The sequence below is a fragment of the Cervus elaphus genome, chromosome 4 (genome assembly GCF_910594005.1).
Source record: "Cervus elaphus chromosome 4, mCerEla1.1, whole genome shotgun sequence".
NCBI lineage: Eukaryota > Metazoa > Chordata > Mammalia > Artiodactyla > Cervidae > Cervus > Cervus elaphus.
In genome coordinates, this window is record NC_057818.1 from 65,651,396 (window position 1) to 65,679,148 (window position 27,753).

The window sequence follows — 27,753 nt, forward strand, 5'->3', positions numbered from 1 at the left end:
CCAATCTCTCCCCACCCCCATCCTTCCCCTCTGTAACTCTAAGTTTTTTCTCTGAGTCTACAAGTCTCTTTCTGTCTTGCAAATAACTTCATCCTTGTAAACTATTAATGAACAGGGTTTTTTTTTTTTAATTGGCTTTCTATTATTTTAAACTGAATAATTTGAAGGCTCAACTTGCAAATTTTTATGCTTTCCTGGAATTATAGAAAAAGTTGGATGATCATGACAACATACCCAGTATGTGCAATTGATTATAAGAACTTCTCCCCAAAGATTTGATACTTAAAATAGAATATTAGAATAGCCAGGGGATTGCTAATAGGTTGTGAGATTTCTGAAGACGATCCTATAATTCTTGGACTCCACTCTTCACCTCAGAGCTGCTGGGCCGCTTTGCAGGAAGAGAAGGAGTATCCATGGAGGAACCCCTTTCAAAAGAGTCTTTTTTTTTATAACATTCTGTGTGCTCAAGGATGGGGCAGGTCAGGGCTCAGCATGGTCTTGGTTTACATCGAATTCCTCATACATACTGGGATCAGCAGAGGGGTGCATGGGGCTCAGGGGAGTGGGAGTGAACAATCTCTCAGAGAGGGTCTCGTGGTCCAAGTGGGTGTATATCACGTCTTCTGCTGGAGAGTCCTGAGAGGAAGGAAGTGTGACTGATGGACTGAAACGTGATCTTTGAAGGCTGGGGCATTGGGCATTGGAGGGGCTCGGGCTATGGCAAGGGTTTGGGCAGGGAGGACTCACGTCACTCTTCACTGTTCTGTCTTCCTTGGGCTCTCCTTCCATGATTGCAACATCTGCGAATGGAAGAGAGTCAACACTCCTAGGGTGGCGGTGGTTCTTCTAGACTTCCATGTCTTGAGTGGGGACATCAAAGCCAAAAGAAGCAGGGGTGTACCCCAGGTTGCTGAGGTCGTCTACTCCACTAAATTAAAAACGAAAACCACCCCATATACAAGCCCAACCACTGACGGACTCTCTCTGGAACCTGTGCAAACAAACGGAGCCCATCCTACGTCTTCTGTTATGGACCATCCTCTAATGTGTATCAGCAGATTCCCAAGATCATAAAGGGGAGAAGAACAGATGGCTGTGGCTGGCGGGAAGAACAGGGCTTGGAACGTGCCTGGTGGCCGGGGATAAAAAGTCCTCCTTCCCATGCAGAGAGTGTGGGTTCTGTCCCTGGTGGGAGAACCGAGACCCCATGTGCTGTCAAGCAGCTAAGCCCCACAGGCTGCAACTGCTGAGCCCGCGAGCTCTGGAGCCTTGAACCACACCCCAGCACCACAATTAAGATCCCCCATGCTGCTGCCAAGGCCTACTGCAGACAAAAATGAATGAACACGTATTTTCATATAAAGAACAGCGTTCCATGGTTCTCTGGAAGATATTCCCTCAGGGAATACAACAACGGAAATCAGTTCTTAACCTATAGGAAGTGAGAACACCATTCTCTGCTATGAGCCCACCTCCCCCTCGGTCAGATGACACTGTGCTTCCCTCCTTCAGACTTATGATTTTGCATAGAACACCAATGACAGTTTGGCTCTTCACACTTACTTTTTGGGTAACCAGTGACAGAGAAGAATGGCGAGGAAGATGCTTGTATAGATGAAGGCTACGGAAAGCCTAAGGAGAAGGTGCAGCTGGCTGGAGTGGCCTTGAGGAAGCCGTGCTTCTGCCAACAAGCAAATGGCAGAAGGTTTGGTTTTTGGTTGCATACACCCTGCCCCTACACACAGGATTTATTGTATCCTTGTGTCAGAGTGTGTCAGCAGCTCTCAACCTGATCAGTTATGTCTCCACTTCCCAGCAGGTACCAAAGCATCCAGGAGAGATGCTAGCAGTGGATAAAGTAAAGAGGCTGTGCAGACCAGCAGAGGTCTGAACCAAGGCCCCCCAGGCCCCAGTGCAGTTTTTCTCTGCTGCCCGTATGACAAGGCACGGTATTTTTGCATGAATGGGGACTGCTTTAATCCTCAATAGATTTCCCCCTCCATCCACATATACCTGGAATGGAATCCTCAAGAAGACAAGATACTTCTATTTCTCAACTGTGGAATGTTTTGTTCATAAAACACTAACAGAGAAATAGCCCATCTTTAACGTGCTCCCGAAAATTCTCTTCTTGTCCAACGCCATCCTTCCCCAAATACTGGTGGAGGGAGGATAAGCATCTCCCTTAAGCATGGGGTCAAGTCACTCTGTCTCGCTTTCTTCAATTTAGAAAATCCCAGTCCCAGAGCACGAGAAACTCAATGCCCCCTCTGGCTCTAATACAGACCATGATCTCAAATGCTGACAAGACACGGATGTTGAGGAGCCCAAATCACAGAAATGGGAGGTGGTAGAACCAACACTCACACAGGAACCCTCTGTATTCTCAGAAATTTGCTGAGATAGGAGACTGTCTTGCTTACCTTCTGTGGTGTGTCGATCCATGGTTGATGGGCAAGTACTTGTAGTGGATCCTAGGGGACAACAGACAGAAGGGGTGAGCAGGTAACCTTCCTCATACCCACTGAATAAGGACTATTCTTTCTGAAACGACCTCCTGCCTGTCCTTACTCTGCCATCCCCCAGAACACTGAAGGGGGAGGGGAGAGCTTCTGGTCCCTTCCTGTGAATGCATTGAGTAGACCCTCCATCCTGGAGAACTTATGGTGGAAGGATGTGGGAAGGTTATGCCTGGTGGTGAAAGACAGCTGTAAGCAAGAGACATTCTCTCTGCTCGGGGAATGTGTATCAATGCTCCTTAACTGGGAAATCACCTGTGTCTCAGAGGTGCTTCTGGGAAAACACTAAGAGCAAGGGGCGGATGCAATCTCTGATCTTCCCAAATCAAGCCAGCCTCTCCTCCTCCTGGGTCTACCCTGACCCTTTTCTTCATTTGCCTGGATGGACAGGACTCTGATGAGGAGCACCCATACAGGAGGTGGAAGCGGGTTGAGATGCCATCTACCATCTCTCTTCCTCTCTGGTTCTCATTGCCTCCATTTCTCCACCAGCCCTAAGGTTCCCCTGACACCAGCACAGGGCCCTTGAGACAGAACTCAGTGATATAGTAAGATGTTATGGAAAAAGCCAAATGGACTTCTTGGCCAATGCAATGTGATTTAGTGCATTGTAAAGCACGGGACACTTCTTGGCGCTCTGGAAACAAGAATAGTGCAGTGAGTTACCATTTCCACCTCCAGGGAACCACATTTTGCCAGAACTCTTCACTATGACCCATCAGTCTTGGGCGGCCCTGCACGACATGGCTCATAGCTTCGTTCAGTTACACAAGCACCTTCATCACGACAAGGCTGTGATCCATGAAGGGGAGATAGTGAAGGACACAGGAGTCTGTCATGCTGCAGTCCACGTGATCACAAAAAGTTGGACACAACTTATCAACTGAACAGAAACAAGAAAGCTGGGCCAGGAAAGGGTTCCTCACCTGTGACAGACAGGAGCAGGGGGTCGCTGGAGTTTGACCATGCGTAGGGAGAGTGATTGAAGGAGCCGTAGCACCTGTAGACCCCACTGTGGGCTGGGGTCCCAGGACCCAGAGGGAACGCTGCCTGGAGTGATACGCGAGGGTCCCGCTGTCCCGCGAGCAGGCGCCCAAGGTTCCTCCCCTCCCGGAGAAGATGGAACTGGTCAAAGGGATGCTCGGAGCTGCAGAGCAAGGTCACATTCTCTCCTGACTTCATCACGGGCTCCCCCTGGGCTGAGAGAGATGGTTTCTTGGACAGACCTAGAAGGAGGAGACCTTCATCTTAGAGCATTGAGAAACTCAAGTCCTAAATAGAGGATTAAAGCCCGAAGTGTGCAACAAGAAAAGCACTGCATGAGAAGCCCGCCCACCACCAGGACAGAAAGCCCCACAGCAACGAATACCCAGCACAGGGAAAACTTCAAACAAAACTTTAATAATGGACTGTCATTTAATATCCTTTCTCTGAAAAGAAATATATGTATAAGAACAACTGAATCAGTCTTATGTGCAACAGGAATTAGCAAGATCAAAAATCAACTAGACTTCAACAAAAATAAATAAAAAATATACTTCAAAAATCAATATGATGTGGGGTTCTCTTGAAAGACGGAACCTACTAGGTTCTGCTGGGACCATCAGAAAACATAGTACTGACCCAGAAATAGACATTATGGCCGGGAGATTGCCAGAATCTCATTGGACCTTAGACCACTTCAAACTTAAGGGAGTGGTCAATGCTCCCCTGCCCACCCCCAGGGGCTGGACGGGACTCCATAGTGGGGAGGGTGGGCAGGGACAACTGCTTCCTCTTTGTGCAGAAAGATGCGTTAAACCACAAGGCTGAGCAACTTCAAGGTGTCGACCTCCGTCCTGACCACCCAGGGGCCAGACTGCAAGGGCGTCTGGTACCACAGCGCTCCTGACAGAGGAAGGGAGCTCTGACGTGAAGGTGGGAAACCAACCCCTTAACCAACCATCGTTTGCTGCCTGAGCTGGGAACTGGCTGGGTCCCTGCTCTGGTACATCTTTCTCCATTGATCGTTCTTTCACGTTCTTGCTGCTTCACTCTGTCACCGGCTGTGTCTTCTCTTTAGCACATGGCAGGTACTCTGTTCTCTTTTCCCTTCCGTGTTCACACCTCCTCTCTCTCTGCTTTGTTCCCCTTCCTGAGTATGTGAGCATCTCTGCACGCCTGTCATTGTCTCCCGGTACTGATGCTGGACTGGACACCAGACCGTCTGTGACACAGACAGCAGACGGCACTGGTCTGGACACACTCACCTGTCATGACGATGTCCACGGGGTCGCTGGGGGCTGACCACACATAGGGGGAGCGGCTGAGAGAGCCGTAGCATCGGTAGGTGCCCGCACTCCCCAAGGTCATGGGGCCAATGGCGAAGTCAGCTGAGGCATGCCCGCCCGTGAACGTCTCTCCACGTGTCTGGAAATGCCCTGTGCTATTTTCCTGGTGCAGGATAAACTTGTCAAACAACAGCTGTGACTGACAGTGAAGGGTCACATTCTTTCCCTCCTGCACGAAGGGGCCTGGGTGGGCTGAGATGGAGGGTTTTGTGAACACACCTAGGAGAAAAGAGGTTGTGAGCTTCAGTGGTCACCCCACCTCAGCGCTTCCACTGACATCTGAAGGTGTGAGAAATGTTCCCGTGATCCAGCAGAGCCAATTACCCTTCCTGTCTCTTCTGTTGCATTCTCTCTAGCCTTGTTCTCAGGCTCTGGCTCATGCTTTTCTCTTTCTCTTTGCTCAAGACCTCCAGCCTCCTCTGTGTTTATTCTAAACTTTTTAGCTGTTGAATCTGCTCTCAGCTTCATGCATGCATACACAGTCGCTTCAGTCCTGTCTGACTCTGTGGGACCCAATGGACTGTAGCCCGCCAGGCTCCTCTGTCCATGAGATTCTCCAGGCGAGAATACTGGAGTGGGTTGCCATGCTCTCAGCCTCTTCCCATCCCTAATTTGCATTTGAGGGGCTGGGGTGGTTCTGAGGATGTCTCCCTTCACATACATCTCTTATAACGTGGCTGATGACTGGCATCATTGGGAAGGCAGTGGAGGAAAAGTGGAACCCATCTGTGACCTCACCTCATGCCTCTGGAGACATTTTTGAGACTCCCCCCTGGGGCTCCAGCTCCTTCACAGGGGACTACAGCTCCCTACTGGGTGGCAGGTGCTGGATCAGGGTCGTTCCCATCCTCCCTGCTGGCAGGCAGTGGCCACATCCTGTCTAACTAATGCCGAGGGATGCTCCTCCTTCCTGCGCTCAGGCACTCCATCCATCTATTCAACACCCTGAGTTTAAACTCTCAGAGTGGGTTCTCTTTCACTGGCTCGCTCCTGACGGAATCCTGAGTAGCCTTGGGTGCACTGGCATGTGGACCTAGGGTAGGATTGCCTGCAGGCTCATCCATCTCGGGCTGGCTGGACCCCTCCTACCTGTGACCACAATCTGAAGGGGGTCACTGTGTCTGGACCACAGAGAGAGAGGCCAGTAGAATCCAGAACATGTGTAGGATCCAGCATGTTCTCTGGTCACCGGGCCAAGGGTGAAGGTGTTGACATCATGTGACTGGAGCTCGGGCAAGCTGGTCCCATCTCTTTTGAACAGTCTGAATCCAGAAAGTCGAGAATTGGAGTGACACCGAAGAGTCACAGTCTCTCCTAAGGGAACCACAGGGCTTGGCCAGGCTGACAAAGAGGGCGTCTCATATCCACCTAGGAGAGATGGAGGCACAGGCTTTGAGAGGAAAATAGGAGCAGTCTCCTCTCCCCCCTGCCCTCATGGGCGCTTCTCCTTCAATTCTCCCAGCTCTCCTCCCCTAAACTGCATCACCTTGATGCTCAAGGATACCTAGGGCTTGGGGACAGACAGAGACACAGTCAACCCAGGATGTACATCATGGAGATTCTAAGAATATGATTCTGAGAAGTGATCCTCTCAGGAGAAGAATCATTCCTTGGGTTGACAAAATTTTGAGAACCTTTCTCTCAAAACACAAAACACTGGGGATTCCCTGGTGGTCCAGTGGTTAGGACTCAGCACTTTCTCTACCAAGGGCCTGGGTTGATCCCTGATCAGGGAACTAAGATCCTGCATGCTGCACGATGCAGGCTAAAGAAAACACCACAGAGAAATTGATGCATGGAAAAGAAATGAAAGGACTTCCCTGTTGCATTTGTTGTAGCTCAAACGGTACAGAATATTCCTGCAATGCAGAAGAGCAGGGTACAATCTCTCAGCTTGCAAGATCCCCTGGGCAAGGAAATGGCAACCCCTTCCAGTATTCTTGCCTGGAGAACCCCATGGACAGAGGAGGCTGGTGAGCTCCACTTCATGGGGTCGCAAAGAGTCGGATGCGACTGAGTGACTAACAGTAACACAACTAAGAAGAGAAAAAGCCACTTGACTGAAAAGAAGGAAGAAAACCATGAACCTCTCTCCTTTGTTTGCTAGCCTCCATCAAATGTGGGACAAGGTTCAGGTGGCCCTGCCTGATGCCCAGCCCCTCCCTTAGGGTCAGGTCTAGCCGGTGGTCCTGCAGATCCTGTTGTGAAGGGCCGGTAGGAGATGCCACCTTCTCTGAGAGGGGTCTGTGGGCTGCAGCCGCTTGCCTCCCTCTGATGATAGAAATGGCACTCAGGGCCCCAGCTCTCAGCTCCAAGACTTCATACTGTCCCTTCAGGTCCAGAGTCCAGAGCTGGGCTAACGTCTGGGGAGAGTGAAGATGAGTATCAAGCCAATAGAGGACCTGGGATCCACAGGGCATGCGGCTCTCACTGTACTGACAGGGGTCTCACCCCACACCCCAGTGTCATCTATCTCAGCCCTGACTGCTCTGCTGAACACAGAAATCAGTGATGGGGAGGACTCACCCACAGCTTCCCAGATCCTCAGACTCACACAGAATCCAAGAAGGAAAAGCCCATCAGAGATGGCTTGTCCCGATGGACCCCATGCTCCTTGCACCCTCATCCAGGGAAGCTGGTCAGTGGTGTGAAGACCTCCCATTTCTACCATAAACCAAACCTGCCGTGTCTTTCCAGACTCACCGAAAGTCAGGAAGCCGAGGATTGTGGGCCACATGGCTCCGCTTCTGTGAGGCAGGAGGCAGGACTGAGCGAAGCTGACCGAGTCACAGGATGCGGAAGGCGGGCGGTGTTGTTGGTACAGTCAGCCTGGTGCAGGTCACAGGGGAAGATGGGCAGCCTCCTCTCATGACAGGGATGGAAGTCTGTCTGAGTCTCGTCACTGAGCAGGCCTCGTGACCCTAGCATCACTTTTTGTTTCCCTGAACACTGTAAACATAGGAGGATTTGAACAGGTCTTGCTGCCACATGAAGTGTTAACAGTGATTCAGTGTATACCATGTTGGTTGTGGTGGTTTAGTTGCAAAGTGGTGTCCAACTCTTGTGACCCCATGGATTGTATACCACTGTGTTTTCTGTCCATGGGATTTCCCACGCAAGAATACTGGCGAGGGTTGCCATTTCCTTCTCCAGGGGATTTTCCCAATCCACGAATCAAACCCGGGTCTCCTGCATTGCAGGCAGATTCTTTAACACCTGAGAGGCTTAATTTCTATGAATATCTTGTTTGAAGAAAGATTGACTCAGTTCCTTTCCTTCTTTTGATGACGAGTTCTACTTCAGTTGTGCAGGTCTGGGAATTCCCTGGTGGTCCAGTGGCTACTCCCTGGCTTCACTGCTGAACGCCCAAGTTCAGTCCCTGGTTGGGGAACTAAGATGAGATGCTTGGAGGCATGAAGCCCAGCCCCCCACCAAAAAAAAATGTGCAGGCTTACTAACTGCTTACTGTCTAATGGTAACCACAGAAGAAAAAAAAAAAAAACCACACTGATTTATTTTCAGCAAAGATTTCTAAGGCCTCTCTGCTCCTGAATTTAAAAGAATTTTTTTTTTCAATCATGTAACCTGGAATTCATTTTCCTGGTTGACATGTTGTTACTCATTCTCTATAAAACAAACCAGGGGGTTCAGTGCAGAGAAAACAACTATAATTAATATATATCCTCCACCAGAATGTCCAAGAATTCCAACAATCCCCTCATGCTTTTACATAAGAGATGGTATGTTGCCCTGATAAAATAAAAATGCTTTAAAAGATGATCTTCATAAGAAAGATAGCCCTTCTGAAGAAATCCAGTTTTATCATGCAGGATACTTTACCCAATCTCATGATAAATATCATTAACCTTAACTCTTTGCAGAACAGAAATCACAGGTGCCCACTTCGTATTTCAGGCTCAGTGCAGGTTGCCAATTAAGGACTCATTAATAGAGACTTTGATTCTGCATTCTTATAGGAGAAGGAGACATGCGTATTATGGCTTTTTGAACATTTTGTAAAAATTCTGAGGTGGAGTATAGGTGATTAAGAAACTAACTGTTTGTTTCAGGCGTACAACAAGGTGATTCAGTTATACACAGACGTGCCTCTATTGCTTTTCAAATTCTTTTCCCACTTAGCTAGTTACGGAATATTAAGCAGAGTTCCCTGTGCTATCCAGTAGGTCCTTGTTGGTCATCCATTTTAAGTATAGCCGTGTGTATATGTCAAAGCCAAGCTGTCAATCTATCGCTCCCCCCACCCACCATCCCACCTGGTAACCATAAGGTCATTCTCTGTGAATCTGCTTTGTAAATAAGTTCATTTTCTTAGATGTCACCAATAAGCGATATCATGTGATATTTATCTTCCCCTGACTATTCTTTTCATCTGAAATTATTTCCTGACTATGAGTGGAAACTTTGCACACACACACTCTCTCTGTCTCTCTTTCTTCCTTTCCAATCCAAGGACCACATGTGTACACAAAAAAATGTGTGCAAGATTAATGTGGGTTTTTTTGGGGGGGTGGAATTGTTTTGCCAGAAAAGGTAGACAACCTTGCTTTCTACATAAAAATGTGTAAAGGAGAGACTTCCAAGCTCCAGAATGCTTGAGTGAGGGATGTGTCCTCAACAATCAGTTCCAAACCAGGACAAAATTTTCCATCTTTTTCCAAGGGCAGACACACACCCAGGTTAGCATTTGTTCATGAACATGATAGAACCTCAGTAAGGGCTGTGATTCTGTACCAATTTGCCAGGAGTGGGGATGCTTAGATTAGTTATGCTCCCTAGGTAATAAATCTGGTGTCCTGTTGATTATTATGTATGTAATGGAGTAAGAGTACAGTCAGGGTTCTTAAATTTCCTTTTATTTACTTAATATCATGCTTCAAAATTGATCTGTATTCTCTGTTGTTTCAGTTTGTGCATTTTTACTGCCAAGTATTCTTTCATTGCAGATATATAAACCGCAAATTTTTTTTAATTAAAAAAATTATTGAAGTATAGCTCATATCTGCTGTGCAGCAGATTGATTCAGCTTGACCAGTGTATTCTTTTCCATTATGATTTACAGCAAGATGCTGAATAGAATCCCCTGTGTCATCCTGTAGGACCTCATTGTTTACACATTTTACATATAAATAGACTTCATCTGCTAATCGCAAGCTCTCAATCCTTTCCTCGTTGGCAACCACAAGCCTGTTCTCTATGTCTGTGAGTCTGTTCCTGTTGCATTGATATGTTCTTTTTAGATTCCACATATGAGTAATATCATATGAAAATTGTCTTTGTGTCTTACTTCACTTACTATGTTAATCTCCAGGTCCATCCATGCTGCTGCAAATCTCATGATTTCATTTTTAAATGTCTGAGTAGTATTCCATTGTGTGTGTCTATAGGCATTTTCAACATCCTCTTTATCCATTCATCTGTCGATTGACATCTAGGCTGTTCCCATGTCTTGGCTATTGTACATTGTGCTGCTATGAACATAGGGGTGCATGAATCTTTTTTCTTTTTTCTTTTCATTTATTTTTATTAATTAGAGTCTAATTACTTTAAATATTGTAGTGGGTTTTTGCCATACATTGACATGAATCAGCCATGGATTTACATGTGTTCCCATCCTGAGCCCCCCTCCCACCTCCCTCCTCATCCTATCCCTCTGGGTCTCCCCAGTGCACCAGCCCGAGCACTTGTCTCATGCATCCAACCTAGACTGGCGATCTGCTTCACACTTGATAATATACATGTTTCAATGCTGTTCTGTCAGATTATCCCACCCTCGCTTTCTCCCATAAAGTCCAAAAGTCTGTTCTATACATCTGTGTCTCTATTTCTGTCTTGCATATAGGGTTATTATTACCATTTTTCTAAATTCCATATATATGCATTAGTATACCGTAATGGTGTTTATCTTTCTGGCTTACTTCACTCTGTATAATGGGCTCCAGTTTCATCCATCTCATTCGAACTGATTCAAATGTGTTTTCTTTTTAATGGCTGAGTAATATTCCATTGTGTATGTGTACCACAGCTTTCTTTTTTTTAATTTTTTTCCCAATTATTTTTATTAGTTGGAAACTAATTACTTTACAATATTGTAGTGGTTTTTGCCATACATTGACATGAATCAGCCATGGATTTACATGTGTTCCCCATCCTGAACCCTCCTCTAACCTCACTCCCCATCCCATCCCTCTGGGTCATCCCAGTGCACTAGCCCCGAGCACTTCTCTCATGCATCCAGCCTGGCCTGGCGATCTGTTTCACACTTGATAATATACATGTTTTGATGCCGTTCTCTCAGATCAACCCATCCTCGCCTTCTCCCATAGAGCCCAAAAGTCTGTTCTATACATCTGTGTCTCTTTTTCTGTCTTGTATATAGGGTTGTCATTACCATCCTTCTAAATTCCATATATATGCATTAGTATACTGTATTGGTGTTTATTTTTCTGGCTTACTTCACTCTGTATAATGGATTTCAGTTTTATCCATCTCATTAGAACTGATTCAAATGAATTCTTTTTAATGGCTGAGTAATATTCCATTGTGTATATGTATCATAGCTTCCTTATCCATTCATCTGCTCATGGGAATCTAGGTTGCTTCCATGTCCTGGCTACTATAAACAGTGCTGCAATGAACATTGGGGTGAACGCGTCTCTTTTAGTTCTGGTTTCCTCAGTGTGTATGCCCCGGAGTGGGATTGCTGGGTCATATGGCAGTTCTATTTCTAGTTTTTAAAGGAATCTCCACACTGTTCTCCATAGTGGATGTACTAGTTTGCATTCGTACCAACAGTGTAAAGAAGGTTCCCTTTTCTGCACACCTCTCCAGCATCTATTGCTTGTAGACATTTGGATAGCAGCCATTCTGACTGGCGTGTAATGGTACCTCACTGAGGTTTTGATTTGCATTTCTCTGATAATGAGTGATGTTGAGCATCTTTTCATGTATTTGTTAGCCATCTGTATGCCTTCTTGGAGCAATGTCTGTTTAGATCTTTGGCCCATGTTTTGACTGGGTCATTTATTTTTCTGAAATTGGCTGCAGGGGTTGCTTGTATACTTTTGAGATTAATCCTTTGTCTGTTGCTTCATTTGCTATTATTTTCTCCCGTTCTGAGTGCTGTCTTTTCACATTGCTTATACTTTCCTTTGTTGTGCAAATCTTTTAAGTTTAATCAGGTCCCATTTGTGTATTTTTGTTTTTACTTCCAATATTCTGGGAGGTGGGTCATAGAGGATCCTGCTGTGATTTATGTCAGAGAATGTTTTGCCTATTTTCTCCTCTAGCAGTTTTATTGTTTCTGGTCTTCTGTTTAGATCTTTAATCCATTTTGAGTTTATTTTTGTGTATGGTGTTAGAAAGTGTTCTAGTTTCATTCTTTTACAAGTGGTTGACCAGTTTTCCCAGCACCACTTGTTAAAGAGGTTGTCTTTTTCCCATTGTATATTCTTGGCTCCTTTTTCGAAGATAGGGTGTCCATAGGTATGTGGATTTCTCCCTGGGTTTTCTGTTTTGTTCCATTCATCTATATTCCTTTCCTTGTGCCACTACCATACGGTCTTGATGACTGTGGCTTTATAGTAGAGCCTGAAGTCAGGCAGGTTGATTCCTCCAGTTCCATTCTTCTTTCTCAAGATTGTTTTGGCTATTTGAGGTTTTTTGTATTTCCATACAAATTGTGAAATTATTTTTTCTAATTCTGTGAAGAATACCGTTGGTAGCTTGATAGTGGTTGCATTGAATCTATAGACTGCTTTGGGTAGTATACTCATTTTCACAATATTGATTCTTCCAATCCATGAACACTGTATATTTCTCTGTCTATTTGTGTTCTCTTTGATTTCTTTCATCAGTGTTTTATAGTTTTCTGTGTATAGATCTTTTCTTTCTTTAGGTAGATATACACCTAAGTATTTCAATCTTTTTGTTGTGATGGTGAATGGTATTGTTTCCTTAATTTCTCTTTCTGTTTTCTCATTGTTAGTGTATAGGAATGCAAGGGATTTCTGTGTGTGAATTTTATATCCTGCAACTTTACTATATTCATGGATTAGGTCTAGTAATTTTGTGGTAGAGTCTTTAGGGTTTTCTGTGTAGAGGATCAAGTCATCTGCAAACAGTGAGAGTTGTACTCCTTCTTTTCCTATCTGGATTCCTTTTATTTCTTTTCCTACTCTGATTGCTGTGGCCAAATCTTCCGACACTATGTTGAATAGTAGTGGTGAGAGTGGGCACCTTTGTCTTTTTCCTGACTTTATGGGAAATGGTTTCAATTTTTCACCATTGAGGATAATGTTTGCTGTGGGTTTGTCATATATAGCTTTTATGATGTTGAGGTATGTTCCTTCTATTCCTGCTTTCAGGAGAGTTTTAATCGTAAATGGATGTTGAATTTTGTCAAAGGCTTTTCCTGCATCTATTGAGATAATCATATGGTTTTTATCTTTCAACTGGTTAATGTGGTGTATTACATTGATTGATTTGCAGTTGTTAAGGAATCCTTTAATTCCTGGGATAGAGCCCATCGTTCATGATGTATGATCTTTTTAATATGTTGTTGGATTCTGTTTGCTAGAATTTGGTTAAGGATTTTTGCATCTATGTTCATCAGTGATACTGGCCTGTAGTTTTCTTTTTTGTGGCATCTTTGTCTGGTTTTGGAATTAGGGTGATGGTGGCCTCATAGAATGAGTTTGGAAGCTTACCTTCTTCTGCAACTTTCTGGAAGAGTTTGAGTAAGATAGGTGTTAGCTCTTCTCTAAATTTTGGGTAGAATTCAGCTGTGAAGCCATCTGGTCCTGGGCTTTTGTTTGCTGGAAGACTTCTGATTACAGTTTCAATTTCCATGCTTGTGATGGGTCTGCTAAGATCTTCTGTTTCTTCCTGGTTCAGTTTTGGAAAGCTATACTTTTCTAAGAATTTGTCCACTTCTTCCAAGCTGTCCATTGTGTTGGCATAGAGCTGCTGGTAGTAGTCTCTTATGATCCTTTGTATTTCAGTGTTGTCTGTTGTGATCTCTCCATTTTCATTTCCAATTTTGTTGATTTGGTTCTTCTCCCTTTGTTTCAAATCTTTTCAAGGTAAAGTTTTTTTCTGGATATATGCTCGGGATTGGAATTTTTGGATCATATGGAAGTTCAGTATTAGGTTTCTTTTGAGGAACTTTCATACTGTTTTCCACAGTTGCTAAGCCAGCTAACACTCCCCCAACAGTGTAAGAGGGTTTCCCTCTTCTCCTCATGCTCTCCAGCATCTATTATTCATCAACTCTTTAATGACGGCCATTTTGATCGGTATGAGGTGACACCTCATTGCAGTGTCAGTTGGCCTTTCTCTACTAATGAGCAATGCTGAGCATCTTTTCATATGCCTGTTGGCCATCTGCATATCTTTCTCATTTTTTTTCACTTATTTTTATTAGTTGGAGGCTAATTACCTCCTTTAAAGCACTGATATAAATTGTGAGAGTGACACATTCCAATTTTGTCTAAAATGAATGACACCTCTTCCAGTGACTCATGAATGTGCTCTGAGTCCAACCTATTGTTGCTTGTCATTGGGCAGAGTGATGAGGTCTTCAGGAAAGGAATAGTGACTTTATTTGGAAAGCCAGCAGACCAACCAGATGGTGCACTTGTGCCCCAGGAATCATCTTATCAGAGTTAGATGTGCTTTTTTTGAAGGGGAGGGATGTTCAAAGAGTGTTTACTGAAGGTAAAATAACCGTAGCCCATGGGGAAGAAAATTCCTAGAGAGGAGAGAAAAATACAGGTTAAATACCCACCTGTGAACTCACACTTTCACACAGACACACACAGACACACACACACACTCTAAAAGGGGAGGAGGCATAGCTGGCTGTTGCCCACTTTCAATTAATTAATTAATGGCTGTGCTGGGTCTTCGTCGCTAGGCACAGGCTTTCTCTAGCGGTTGGAAGGGGAGCTGCTCTTTGCTGTGTACAGGGCTCTCATCACTGTGGCTTCTCTTGTTGTGCACCACCTGCTCTAGGCACATGGGATTGTGGCCCTCGGGCTTAACTGCCCTGAGGCATGTGGAATCTTCCCATTCTTGAGACCGGGCCTGTGTCCCCTACATGGGCAGGCAGATTTCCAACCATTGGACCATCAGAGAATTCTTGTTCCAAGCGTGTTTTCCCCTTGACTTATTTTTAATTAAAGGACAATTACAGTACTGTGATGGCTTCTGCCATACATCAACACAGGTCAGCCATAGGTATACTTACTTCCACTCCACTGTGGAAAAGTTTTAATACAGGAACCCTTTGTTCTAGAAGCTTTCCACGTAGGACTGGTCATAATATCCCTTTAAGCCCCCAACAAGACAAAAGTTTCTGTGTGTTCTCCAAATTTTTATCTCTGTACGAATGGGAAAGTGTCATACCTTTCAAGTCCAGAGCCTTGAGAATAGGCTTAGTCCCTCAGTCACGCCCGACTCTGCCACCCTAGGGATTGTAGCCCACCAGACTCCTTGTCCATGGAGTTCTCCAGGCAAGAATACTAGAGTATGTTGCCATTGACTTCTCCAGCCTTGAGAGTGGGTTCTCCTCTATTCCAAGCTCATGGCAACGTTCTTTTACCAAAGAGCCAGCATGAGTAAGCAGACAGCAGAGCCCAAGGGTTAGAGCTGAAGGAACAGATCCAAGAGGAAGTCAGAGCCAGAGGTGTGTGGCTCTCCCTTTGAATGGTAAGTGTTATCAACTCCCCGACTGCTGCAGTCATCTGTCCTGCCACCAGTCACATTGTACTTCTGCCTAGTCACTCAGTTGTGTCTGACTCCCTGTGATCCCATGGGCTGCAGCCCGCCAGGCTCCTCTGTCAGTGGGGATTCTCCAGGCAAGAATACTGGGGTGGGTTGCCAGTTCCTCCTCCAGGGGATATTCCAGAAGCCAGGGATCGAACTCAGGTCTACTGCATTGTGGTGGATTTTTATCTTCTGAGTCACCAGGGAAGCCTGCCAGTAACATAAGGAGACTCACTATTTCTTCCCACAATTCACATTGCCATTGTTTTCCATTTAGTTTCAATGAGGCCATGGTGGGAGTCTGGCATCAACCTTTCACTATCAGTGTAGCGTAACTCTGAAGTGGAATGTACCATAAATTTTTAAACAGAAGTATTAATAGTATGCTAACTTTCCAATTAAAAAAACAGATATGCAAGAAGCAACAAAGGTTTATCATATAGCACCAAGAACTATAGTCAATATCCTGTAATAACCTAAAATGGAAAATAATCTGAAAAATACCATGTGTATATATATAACTGAATCACCTCACTGTGCACCTGAAACTCTGTAAGTCAACTATCTTCACGCAAATATATATATTATGAAAGTTAGAAAATGAAACCTGTAAAATAAAGAAATTTTAAAATGAAATGAAAGAAAGTGAAGTCGCTCAGTCATGACTGGCTCTTTTTGACACCCTGGACTATCCCCTGGCAGGCCCCCTATCCATGGGGTTTTGCAGGCAAGAACACTGGAATGCATTGCCATTTCCAGCTCCAAATAGTGCAGGCCAACTGCAGCATACTCCTTGATGGTCTGTGTACTCACTTGCACATTCCAACTCTGCATTCAGTGTATTCACGTGGGCACTTTGAAGCTGCCCAAAAGAATCTCAGCCCAGATGGTGGGTTTGTGGGAGGTCCCTGGAAGGATGTCAGAGGCTGAGTCCCAGGACCTCCCCACTCCTCACTCCCCAGCTCAGGTCAGGAGCCCTTCCAGGTTTCACCAGCGTCACAGAGCCCCCACCTCACCCCCACCAAGTTTTCAGGGCTCAAGTGAGACATGGGTCTCAGGAGACCCAGGGGGGCCCACCTGCAGCATTCAGGGTCCTCTGGCCCAGACACAGCCCTGGAAGTGAGAGATTTGCCAGCAAAAGCCTGGGCTGATTCTCTTCCTGTCAGGATCCCTGGCCCTCTACCTGCCCAAGCCCTAAGGTTCCCGTGAACTGGGGGGAAGGTGGGCGTCCCATGCCCTCCTGCAGTCCCCTCCTGCCCTCCACATCTGGCCAAGGAAGAGAAGTGCAGAGAGGATGGAAGGCATGTCTGCAGCTCTGAGCGCCCAGAACCCCCACCCACCCTGTAGGGATGAGGAGACCATGGGGCCCTAGAGGACAAACAGAATGTGGTCCCTGGGGGCTGCCGCTGCCCTGCAGGGCTCCCAGGCCGTGGACCCGCAGCAAGGGGGTGACCCCTCCGTTTACCTGGCAACAATGGCATCTCAGCCCAGCCCTGAGGTCTCACTTCTTTCACTTTTTGCCTGTTCTGACACCCTGATCCAGAAGGTGGAATCCAGGTTTTCATCCTGATTCAGCCATCACAGCCTGGCTCCAAATAGGACTCAGAACTTGATTTTCCCAGTCCCCTCCACAAATGGAATTTACTTCTCGTCTTCGGTCACTTCATAAATTATTGCAGAGCACCTACTCTGACCAGGCATTGGTGCCACAACAGAAATACACCCATGACCCAGGTAAACCCATCTTCTGTAAGTGGTTGAAGAATTCGGATTCAGCAGAATGCAGGCATCAAATGCTAACATTCAATTATTTTTTTAAAAGAAGAAATATGAGAATAACTGGGGTTCATGTCTACACTGTGAAAATTCAAAAAAATGAAAATCATGACATCTGGTCCCAGCACTTAAAGGCAAAAAAAAAAAAAAAAAGGAATCTTAGGGGAAAAATGGAAACAGTCGTGGTAGCGACACAGAAGCCCAGCCTGTCTTCACTTCTAGCGATCCTGACATTTCTTGGTGAGAGAGTTCTTGGGCGGTTTAGTTCTAAGCCAAGAGAAACATCACACACAGACAGCTCAATGAGCAACTAAGGCTCGCTGGAGCTTGATCGTCACCCCATTTGCCAGCTCAGTTCACACCGGGGTCCTCATGGTGTTATGGTCTTCATCCCACGGCTTGGGTGAGCCAAGCCACATGGTGACCCAGCTGGTAACTTAAGAGGCACAAGATTCTCAAATCCTTGGCTTTGGTGACAAGAAGCAAAAAAGACAAAACTTGCAAATATCAGTGGATTCACACAACACACACAAAGCCTCCCTGGGGCAAGTGTTGTCTCTGCAGCCCCTCAGTGATCTGGAGTGGAATGTCCAGTAGAATTCTCTGTGATGATGGGACTCTTTAAACATCTGCCCTGTCCAGCACCCTGGCATCTGGCCACATGACGCTACTGAGCACTTGAAACGTGGTGGGTGTGACTGAAGAGCTGAACGCTCTACTCACACACGTGTAGAGTCAGTGTCTGTACCGAGTGGCTGGGTAACTACTTTATCGGCCACTGCAGATCCAGACCGATCGGGATCTTGTCCTGTTTCTAGCCCTGGAACCCCAGCAGCCTCAGTGCCCACAGCTGGGAAAAGATTGAGGGTGTTCCCCAGTGGCTCAGTGGTAAAGAATCTGCCTGCCAATGCAAGAGACATGAGAGATGTGGGTTCGATCCCTGGGTCAAGAAGATTCCCTTGAGAAGGGAACAGCAGCCCACTCCAGGATTCTTGTCTGAAGAATCCCATGCAGAGAGGAGCCTAGCGAGCTACACACCATCCATGGGATTGCAAAGAGTCAAACATGACTGAATCGACTTAGCACTCACACACGCAGCCTCTTCTGGCAAGTGGCACCACACTGGATGTCTCAAACAGAATATACTTTATCTTTTTATTTTGCCAACTTTCATTGCTTTTATTACTGTTTCATGGAAAGCACTTTGTTTTAAATACAGCAGTGTGCACATGTCAGTCTTAAACTTCCAATCTATCTCTCCCCTCATCATTCCCCTCTGTAACTCTAAGTTTGTTCTCTAAGTCTACAAGTCTCTTTCTGTCTTGTAAATAAGTTCATCCTTGTAAACTATTACTGAACAGAGGTTTCTTTTTTAATTGGCTTTCTTTTATTGTAAACTGAATAATTTAAAGACTCTCCTTGCAAATTTTTATGCTTTCTTAGAAGTTTTAAAAAAGTAGAATGATCATGGTAACCTACGCAGTATGTGCAATTGATTATAATAACTTCTCCCTAAAGGTCTGATAGCTAAAATACAGTACTAGAATAGCCAGGGGATTACTAATAGGTTGTGAGATTTCTGAAGATGATCCTATAATTCTTGAACTCCACTCTTCACCTCAGAGCTGCTGGGCCGCTTTGCAGGAGGAGAAGGAGTATCCATGGAGGAACCCCTTTCAAAAGAAATCCAGTCTTTTTTTTTTTTTTTATAACATTCTGTGTGCTCAAGGATGGGGCAGGTCAGGGCTCAGCATGGTCTTGGTTTACATTGAATTCCTCATACATACTGGGATCAGCAGAGAGGTGCATGGGGTTCAGGGGAGTGGGAGTGAACAATTTCTCACAGAGGGTCCTGTGGTTCAAGTGGGTGTATATCACGTCTTCTGGTGAAGAGTTCTGAGAGGAAGGAGGTGTGAATGATGGACTGAGAGGTGATCTTCGAAGGCTCTGGCATTGGGCATTGTAGGGGCTCGGGCTATGGCAAGGGTTTGGGCAGGGAGGACTCACCTCGCCGTTCACTGTTCTGTCTGCCTTGGGCTCTCCTTCCATGATTGCAACATCTGCAAATGGGAGAGAGTCAACGTTCTTGGGGGTCGCGGTGGTTCTTCTAGAGTTCCATGTCTTGAGTGGGAACATCAAAGCCAAAAGAAGCAAGGGTGTACCCCAGGTTGCTGAGCTTGTCTACTCCACTAAATTAAAAACAAAAAACCACCCCATATACAAGCTCAGCCACTGAGGGACTCTCTCTGGAACCTGTGCAAACACACGGAGCCCATCCTACGTCTTCTGTTATGGACCATCCTCTAATGTGTATCAGCAGATTCCCAAGATCATAAAGGGGAGAAGAGCAGATGGCTGTGGCTGGAGGGAAGAACAGGGCTTGGAACGCCCATGGTGGCCAGGGATAAAGAGTGCCCCTTTCAGGGCAGAGAGTGTGGTTCCATCCCTGGTGGGAGAACCGAGACCCCATGTGCTGTGAAGCAGCTAAGCCCCACAGGCTGCAACTGCTGAGCCCGCGAGCTCTGGAGCCTTGAACCACACTTCAGCACCACAATTAAGATCCCCCATGCTGCTGCCAAGACCTGCTGCAGCCAGAAATAAATGAACACATATTTTCATATAAGGAACAGGTTCCATGGTTCTCTGGAAGATATTCCTTCAGGGAATACAACAACGGAAATCAGTTCTTAACCTACAAGAAGTGAAAATGCCATTCTCTGCTCTGAGCCCACCTCCCCCTGGGTCAGATGACGCTGTGCTTCCCTCCTTCAGACTTATGATTTTGCATAGAACACCAATGACAGTTTGGCTCTTCACACTTACTTTTTGGTTAACCAGTGACAGACAAGAACAGTGAGGAAGATGCTGGTATAGATGAAAGCTATTGAGAGCCTAAGGAGAAGGTGCAGCTGGCTGGAGTTGCCCTGAGGAAGCCGTGCTTCTGCCAACAAGCAAATGGCAGAAGGTTTGGTTTTTGCTTGTATACACCCTGCCCCTACACACAGGATTTATTGTATCCTTGTGTCAGAGTGTGTCAGCAGCTCTCAACCTGATCAGTTATGGTCTCCACTGCCTGGAGCTGCACACGAGATCCCACCCATGACAAGGTCATGAGGGAGAAAACCTGATGGGCAAGGCGGATCAGGTTTTCAGGGATTCCGAAAAGCTGCCCCCGGCGCTCACCTTAAAGATGATATCTGTCTTTCTGCTGCTTGCTTCAATAGACTACTCCCTCATTTCTGTGACACGGGTAGAAGGCCTTCCCCGATCTCTTTCTGAATAAGAATCAATTTAGAACTTTAATCAATAAGTTTCCCGGGCGATGGTATTTTATGAGATTATAAAGGGTGAAAGGAGTGTTTTAATTTAAACTCCTTTGCTGGTATTTTAGTTTGTTAGACAAATGCGTTTATGCCCTTGGTACTAATATGCATGATTGCTTATAATACCCTAATCATAAAACAGCATGAAGAGCCTGATCACATAAAGGCCCTAGTAGGCACAGAGCCCTTCGGGGGTGAGGAAGCCCTATGAGAGAACATAAAAATATTATTCTAAAAGTGGTTATAGTTAAAGATTTAGAAAAATAAGAGTTTAAAATTGTTAATTTTAACCAGGAATGCTAAACAGGGGCTGCCTCACTGAAGCTGCAGAGTCTTCGTGTGGTAAACCTTTTAGATAAATTTCACTGATAACTTCTGCAAAAGGACTGACCTTTGTGTTCATTAAAGAATAGATTACAGAAAACAGCTTTGCATTCACCTAGGTCATAAAATGTCAATAGGCCCCAAGGCCAGAAGATTATGTACAAGACCCTCATAAACAAAAAATATGCAGAAAACACCCTGGTTTTGTGAAGAACAAGCTGATGTAATGTTAAACTATCTTCCCCTTAGAAATGTACTAATTTAGGGTATAAAAGCCACGGTAAAAAATAAAGCATTGCCAGAATCTGCCAGACCCTGCCAGACCCTGCAAACACCCCCGTCTGGTCATTCTCTCTCTCTCTCTCTCTCCCTCACAGACTTGGCCCTATCAAGGCTGGTCTCACGTGTCTTCTCTCTCTCTCTCTCGCCAACGCCGTTCATCCTGAGGGTATCCCCTGGATCCTGCCGCGGCTGGACCCCAGCACTCCACTTCCCAGGACGTACCAAAGGATCCAGGAGAGATGCTAGCAGTGGATAAAGTAAAGAGGCCATGCAAGACCAGCAGAGGTCTGAACCAAGTTCCCCAGGCACCGATGCAGTTTTTCTCTGCTCCCCCTCATCAAGGCATGGTGTTTATGCATGAATGGAGACCCATTTAATCCTCAATATATTTCCCCCTCCATCCACATGTACCTGGAATGGAATCCTCAAGAAGACACGACACTTCTATTTCTGAACTGTGGAACGTCTTGTTCATAAAACACTAACAGAGGAATAGCACACATTTAACGTGCTCCCTAAAATTCTCCTCTTGTCCACCCCCCCATCCTTCCCCAAAGACCCTGGTGGAGGGGGATAAGCATCTCCCTTAAGCATGGGATCAAGTCACTCAGTCTCCCTTTGTCCAATTTAGAAATTCCCAGTCCCAGAGATGAGAAACTCAGTGCCCTCCCTGGTTCTAATACAGACCATGATCTCAAATGCTGACATGATAGCAATGTTGAGTGAAGGAGTCTTTTGGGCCTAGAAAAGAGAACAGCAGTCTCAAAGGCCCCTTGCTGAATCATCTAACTTCGGAGAAAACAAAGCATAACTTTAGTTCCATCCTGATGCTCCAGGCCAGTTGCATCTATCTGGGACTTATCACCCCCTGTCCGGAAACCTACCACCCCCTACACCCGCCCAGACTTATCACCCCCTGCCCAACTACAAGTGTCATCTCAACAAAAGAATATTCAAAATATCCTGCCTGATTGACGTTTACCTTATCACTTCCACAACCTCCCTATAAGTATGAAGCCTCCCTGATCCCTTTCGGCGCTCAGCCTAGTCGTTAGGCCGACTGTCTCCCCTCCTTGCCTGAATAAAGGTAACCTACTTCTCTTGAAGTCGTCTTTCCTTTGATGCCTCGCCAGAACTATGTCTTACATTGAGGAGCCCAAAGTCACAGAGCTGGGAGGTGGTAGAACCAACACTCACACAGGAATCCTGTGTCTATCTCAGAAATTTGCTGAGATAGGAGACTGTCTTGCTTACCTTCTGTGGTGTGTGGATCCATGGGTGATGGGCAAGGACTTGTAGTGGATCCTAAGGGAAAAAAGACAGAAGGGGTGAGCAAGTAACCTTCCTCATACCCACTGAGGGAGGACTATTCTTTCTGGAAGGTTGACCTCCTGCCTGTCCTTGACTCTGTCTTTTCTCAGAGCACTGATGGGGGAGGGGAGATCTTCTGGTCCCTCCACGAGAATGCATTGAGCAGACGTTCCAACCTGGAGAAGAGGTGGTGGAAGGAGGCAAAAGATATGCCTGGCAATGAAAGACAGCTGTTAGCAAGAGACAATCGCTGTGCTCCAGGAATGAGTATCCATGCTCCTTAATTGGAAAATCACCTGTATGCCAGAGGCGCTTCTGGGAAAACATTAAGAGCAAGGGGCCAGTGCAATCTCCAATTCTCCCAAATCCGCCCAGCCTCTACTCCTCCTGGGTCTATCCTGACCCTTTTCTTTTTGTCTGGATGGACAGGACGCTGATGAGGAGCATCCATACAGGAGGTGGAAGGGGGTTGAGATGCCATTGTCCATCACTCTTCCTCTCTGGTTCTCATTGCCTCCATTTCTCCAGAAGCCCCAAGGTTCCCTGACAGCAGCACAGGGCCCTTGAGATAGAGCCCAGTGATAGAGTAAGAGGTTATGGGAAAAGCCAAATGGACTTTTGGCCACACAAAGTGATTTAGTGTACTGTAAAGCATGGGACTCTTCATGGGTTATCCAGGCAAGAACACTGGAGTGGGTTGCCATCTCCTCCTAGGGGACCATGTTTTGTCAAAACTCTTCACTATGACTGGTCTGTCTTGGGTGGCTCTGCGTGACATGGCTCGTATCTTCATTGAGTAACACAAGCCCCTTTCCCAGGACAAGGCTGTGATCCATGAGGAGGAGATAGTGAAGCACAGAGGAGTCTGTCGTGCTGCAGTCCAGGGGGTCAAAAAGAGTTGGACACAACATAGCGACTGAAGAGCAACAGGAAAGGTGGGCCAGGAGGAGGGTCCTCACCTGTGACACACAGGAGCAGGGGGTCGCTGGGGTCTGACAACACATAGGGAGAGTGACCGAAGGAGCCGTAGCACCTGTAGGCCCCGCTGTGGGCTGGGGTCCCAGGACCCAGAGGGAACTCAGCCTGGAGTGCTCCGCGGGGGCCCTGCCCTCCAACGAGCGGGCGCCCAAGGCTCTCCCCCTCCCTGAGGAGATGGAACTGATCAAAGGGGCCCTCGGAGCTGCAGAGCAAGGTCACGTTCACTCCTGACCTCACCATGGGCCCCCCTGGGCTGAGAGCGAGAGTTTCTTGGTCAGATCTGGAAGGAGGAGACCTTGATCTTAGAGCATGGAGTAACTCTAGTGCTTAACGGAGGACTAAAGCCCGAGATGTGCAACAAGAGAAGCGCTGCATGAGAAGCCCGCCCACCACCAGGAGAGAAAGCCCCACAGCAACGAATACCCAGCACAGGGAAAATTCAAGCATAACTTTAAATATGGAGTGTCACTTCATATCCTTCTTTCAAAAAAGAATATATGTATATGAATAGCTGAATCACTATGCAGTTCAACAGGAATAAACAACATCTTAAATCAACTAAACTTCAACAAAAATGAATGAGAAAAATTAGATTTAAAAAATCAAAGAGATATGGAGTTCTCTTGAAAAATGGAACCTAGTAGCTAGTACTAGGACCTTCAGAAAACATGTATTGACCCAGAAGCAGACATTATGGAGTGGAAATTTCCACACTCTCACAGGATCTTTGACCGCCTGATTCTTGAGGGATTGTTCATTGCTGCGCTGCCCACCCCCAGGGGCTGGAAGGGACCCCCTAGCGGAGAGGGTTTGCAGGGACCACTCCCCTCTCTTTGTGCAGAAGGACGCCTTAAACCACAAGGCTGAGCAACTTCAAGGTGTCGACCTCCGTCCTGACCACCCAGGGGCCAGACTGCAAGGGCATCTGGTACCACAGTGCTCCTGGCAGAGGAAGGGAGCTCTGACATGAAGGCGGGAAGCCAGCCCCTTAACCAACCATCATTGGCTGCCTGACCCGGGAACTGCCCGGGTCCCTGCTCTCGTACATCTTTCTCCATTGATCGTTCTTTCATGTTCTTGCTGCTTCACTCTGTCACCGGCTGTGTCTTCTCTTTAGCACATGGCAGGTGCTCTGTTTCTTCTCCCTTCCGTGTTCACACCTACTCTCTCTCTGGTTTGTTCCCTCTCCCGAGTTTCTGAGCGTCTCTGCACGCCTGTCATTGTCTCCCTGTACTGATTCTGGACTGGACACAAGACCTTCTGTGACACAGACAGCAGAAGGGACTGGTCTGTACACACTCACCTGTGATGACAATGTCCACGGGGTTGCTAGGGGCTGACCACTCATGGGGGAGCGGCTGAGAGAACCGTAGCATCTCTAGATGCCTGCTCTCGCCAAAGTCATGGGGCCAATGAAGAAGTCAGCTAGGTCATGCCCACCCAGGACAATCTCTCCAAGTCTCTGGAAATGCCCTGTGCTGTTTTCCTGGTGCAGGATAAACTTGTCAAACAACAGCAGTGAGTGACAGTGGATGGTCACATTCCCTCCCGTCCACATGACGGGGCCTGGGTGGGCTGAGATGGCGGGTTTTGTGAACACACCTAGGAGCAACGAGGTTGTGAGTTTCAGTGAGTCACCCCGCCTCAGTGCTTCCCCTGAGGGCTGAAGGTGTGAAAAACCTCCCCATGAACCAGCAAAGCCAATTACCCTTCCTGTGTGTTCTGTAGCATTCTCTTTAGCCTTGTTCTCGGGCTCGAGTTTATGCTTTTCTGTTTCTCTTGCTCAAGACCTCCAGCCTGGTCTGTGCTTATTCTAAGCTTTTTAGCTATTGGATCTTCTCTCAGCTTCATGCACGCATGTTCAGTCACTTTACTCGTGTCTGACTCTGTGGGACCCCATGGAGTATAGCCTGCCAGGCTCCTCTGTCCATGGGATTCCCCAGGTGAGAATACTGGAGTGGGTTGCTATGCTCTCAGCTTCATCCCATCCCTAATATGCACGGTGGCTGGGATGGTTCTGAGGATTCATACCCTGACTCCGCTTACACTCTTCTGATATTACGTGGATGATGACTCGCAGGAGATTGGGACAGAGGTGGAGAATAAAAGGAACATTTCCCATATGTGACCCCCACCTCATGCCTCTGGAGACATACCTGGGCTGACTTCATCTTAACTGGGACTCCACCCCCTTCATAGGGGACTACAGCTCCCGACTGGGTGGCAGGTGTTGGATCAGGGTTCTTCCCATACTCCCTGCTGGCAGGCAGTGGCTTCAACCTGTCTAACTAATGCCTGGCGAGGCTCCTCCTTCCTGAGTCAGACACCCCATCCCTCTATTCAATATCCTGAGTTTAAACTCTGAGACTGTGTTCTCTTTCCCTTGTTTGCTCCTAGCTAGGAAACCTGCCTAAGCCTTAGGTGCACTGACATGTGGACCTAGGGTCGGATAGCCTGCAGGCTCGGCCATCCCGGGCTGGGCTGGACCCCTCCTATCTGTGACCACAATCTGCAAGGGGTCACTGTGTGTGGACCAGTAGGCTCCAGAACACGTGTAGGACCCGGCATGTTCTCTGGTCATTGGGCCAAGGGTGAAGGTGTTGACATGATGTCCCTGGAGCTCAGGCAAGCTGGTCCCATCTGTTTTGAGCAGTCTGAATATCTTAAGTGGAGAATTGGAGTGACACCGAAGAGTTACAGTCTGTCCTAAGGGAACCATGGGGCTTGGCCAGGCTGACAAATAGGGCTTGTCATATTCACCTAGGACAGAAGGAGACACAGGCTTTGAGAAGAAAATAGGAGTGGTCCCCTCTCCCCACTGCCCTCATAGGCACTTCCCCTTTAATTCTTCCACCTGTCCACCCCTAAAGTGCATCACCCTGATACTCAAGACACCTGGGACTTGGGGACACACAGAGACACAGTCAACCCAGGACAGACATCATGGAGATTCCCAGGAGAAGAGCAACTCCATGGGTTGAGAAAAAATGTCATAAAACTTTCTCTCAAAACACAAAATACTGGGGATTCCTGGGTGGTCCAGTGGTTAGGACTTGGAACTTTCTCTGTCAAGGGACCAGCTTGAATCCATGATCAGTAAACTAAGATCTGCAAGTTGCATGATGCAGACAAAAGAAAACACCACAAGAAAACTGATGCATGGAAAAGAAGTGAAAGGACTTTCCTGTTGTGTTTGTTGCAGCTCCAATGGTAAAGAATCTTCCTGCAAGGCAGGAGAGCAGGGTTCAGTCCCTGAGTTGGCAAGATCCCCTGAACAAGGAAATGGTAACCCCCTCCAGTATTCTTGCCTGGGGAACCCCATGGACAGAGGAGCCTGGTGAGCTACAGTCCATGGGGTTGCAAAGAGTCGGGCTCGACAGAGTGACTAACAGTAACACAACTAAGAAGAGTAAAGGCCACCTGACTGAAAAGAAGGAAGGAAACCATGAACCCTGCTTCTTTGTTAGCTAGCCTCCATCAAATGTGGGACCAGGTCCAGGTGGCCCTGCCTGATGCCCAGCCCCTCCCCTGGGGTCAGGTCTAGTGGGCGGTCCTGCAGATGCTGTTGTGAAGGGTCGGTTGGTGAGGCCACCTTGTTGGAGAGGGGTCTGTGGGCTGCAGCCCCTCGCTCCCTCTCATGATAGAAATGGCACTCAGGGGGCCCAGCTCTCAGCTCCCAGATTTCATACTGTCCCTTCAGGTTCAGAGCCACAGCTGGGCTAACCTCTGGGGAGAGTGAAGGTGAGTATCAAGGACAAATGGAGGACCTGAAATCCACAGGGCATGTGGCTCTCAGTGTACTGACAGGGGTCTCACCCTGCCCCCCTGTGTCATCTGCCTCAGCCTCGACTGCTCTGCTTAACACAGAAATAAGGGATGGGGAGGACTCACCCACAGCTGCCCAGATCCTCAGACTCACACAGAATCCTAGAAGCAAAAGCCCGTCAGAGATGGCTTGTCCCGATGGACCCCGTGCTCCTTGCACCCTCATCCAGGGAACCTGGTCAGTGGCGTGAAGACCCCCAAGTTCCACCATAACCCTCTCCTACCGTGTCTTTCCAGACTCACTGAGACTCAGGAGGCTGAGGAGTGTGGGCCACATTGCTCTGCTTCTGTGAGGCA

At 47.0% G+C, this 27,753-nt stretch overlaps 1 protein-coding gene and 1 pseudogene across 1 annotated transcript in view; both read right to left on the minus strand.

Annotated features, from left to right (window-relative positions):
* LOC122692573 (immunoglobulin superfamily member 1-like) overlaps positions 1-27,753 on the minus strand; it is a 183,803-nt gene that overhangs the window by 55,544 nt on the left and 100,506 nt on the right.
* LOC122692577 lies at positions 473-27,733 on the minus strand (annotated as a pseudogene).